General features: G+C 34.7%; 1 protein-coding gene across 2 annotated transcripts in view; it reads left to right on the top strand.

Annotated features, from left to right (window-relative positions):
- LOC106868859 (uncharacterized) overlaps positions 1-2185 on the top strand; it is a 42209-nt gene that overhangs the window by 38613 nt on the left and 1411 nt on the right. The window lies entirely within an intron of this gene.

The following is a 2185-nucleotide window of genomic DNA, read 5'->3' as shown; positions in this document are numbered from 1 at the left end:
GGGTTCCCTCAACTGTTAGGGTGTGGCACTTTTTCATGCAGCTATCCTCCTCCATTCTCACCACATGTCCATACCAGCGCAATCGTCTCTCTTGCACGCCACAACTGATGCTTCTAATGTTCAGCTTTTCTCTCAAGAGTTCAGCTTTACATATATATGTATATATAAATGGAACAAAAACACAATAGAGGGCATTAAAACGTTCAGACAGATAGACAATACAAAGGCAGACAAGAGGAACAACAATTAGAAGGACAGGCAAAAAAAGATGGGTCATTCTTGGCTTTCTTTCATCAGTCAAGTCCCAGAAGTCACAACTATTTTGGGCAGTTACACTTGAGATGGTTCGATGTGGTTAGACTTACTACCCAGCGTTGCCCAGTAAAGTATTCACAGAATTGCTTGCCAGTTTGTAGAATGGGAATTCATGGTACTTATGCATATATATACACATATATATATTTAACCTAACTTCTGGACTTATTTAATTGGAACTATTTAAACAATAGTAATCAATTTAATGTCTGAAGAAAATTGTGAGTACAATCACCACTATCCCCATCATGACTCCCACTACTACCGCCATCATCACCTGCCGTCAACGCTTCCTCCTCCTTCGTCCCATCTCTCGCTCATGTGTGGTCATCTGTCTCAATAAGCACAAACATGGTTGAAATGGTTCAAATAGTTATACTTAATAATCATCTCCTCCTCCTTCTCTTCTTTATTGTTTCTTGTCACATCCTATATATATATATTTGTGCATGTGCGTGTGTATTTCTCCATTCGAGTTAAAACTTCTCTTGGAGATGTAAGCGTAACTCACGGAAAAAACCTGACTGGAACAAGCAAAATAATATTATAAAACTTTCAGAGGTTCATGGATTTAAGAGATGAAAGATATATAAAAGGTTTATGGATATACAAGTAGATAGTAAGATACATAGATAGCTTTTTAAACATTGCTTGTAATTTTCAAAGGCTGTGAGTTTGAGAAAAGATTTACATCCATGGAAATTCACTGCACTTTAAATGTTATATCACCTAACAAGTAGAAAACACTTGGGCCTGCCTCAAGACAGGAAATGAATGTAGCTGTGTCGCAATAAGTTGTCTTTTGTGTATGTTAGATGTTATGATGCAGTTTAAGGAAAGTTTAATTGGTATTTCTTGCAGGTTGAGAGACCACATAAAGTTTTGTTTATGCTGATCTCCATTACCATGGCGTTATACTGCCAAATGAAAGCTTTCAATTGACCAATATTACATAAATGCTTGAAAATTTTATTACACTTATGTAGCTTCATTGCTGAAAATACGCATATTCAGCCATTGTAAATTTTTCTATCTTCGATCACATTGTTTACGTAGGTGTATTTGTATACAAAATGTTGTAACTTTCAGTGCTGGCTCTGGTTTCTATAGAAAATATCTTTCTTTTATCTTTCTTTTATAGTTTCAGCTTAGAGCTGCGGCCATGCTGATGCACCGCCGTGTTAAGATAACTTTTAAAAGTCATTGAATTGCACTGCTAGAACACAATATTGACTTATAAAGTCATTAACATAGCTCGTCGTATATTATGGTTGCATAACAAAACAGTCTCCCTGCCTGCAATTAATATATATTTGCTAGTTGTCAGGAATGTAGTTCTTAGACCTCATTGGTTAAATATTTTGCATATTTTTTTAATCCTCCGTTTGTTGTATACAACATCATGGTGAAATCAATTGATACTGGAATATCTACCCTCCTCTTTGTAGTTTTACAAATGGAGACAACTGTTTTTTTTTAGTATATTTGCAACATTCTACATGTGTGTTTACATATAGTGAGAGATGCTTGGCTTTGGAGAGTTCTAACTCTTCTTTCTAGCAAATAGGTTCACATTGTATCCTGATTTTTAATAATATATACATATATATGGATCAAACAGTTTGATACAAATTCTTTGGTACTCCGCATTTCAAGCAGGATACTAGTCTTCAGCCATTGGGATTAGAATTCTAATTCCAATGGCTAAAGTCTAGAATCATGCTTGAAACTCAGAGTACCAAGGAATTTAAATCAAACTGTTTGATCCATATGTGTAACTCCCAATAAAAGTGTCGAGTGCCTTTCTTTTGTTAGTCTGCTCGCTTGTATATATATATATATATATATATATATATATATATATATATAT

Source organism: Octopus bimaculoides, chromosome 28 (assembly GCF_001194135.2).
Source record: "Octopus bimaculoides isolate UCB-OBI-ISO-001 chromosome 28, ASM119413v2, whole genome shotgun sequence".
Taxonomy (NCBI): Eukaryota; Metazoa; Mollusca; class Cephalopoda; order Octopoda; family Octopodidae; genus Octopus; species Octopus bimaculoides.
This window is presented reverse-complemented; position numbering and strand designations above follow the sequence as displayed.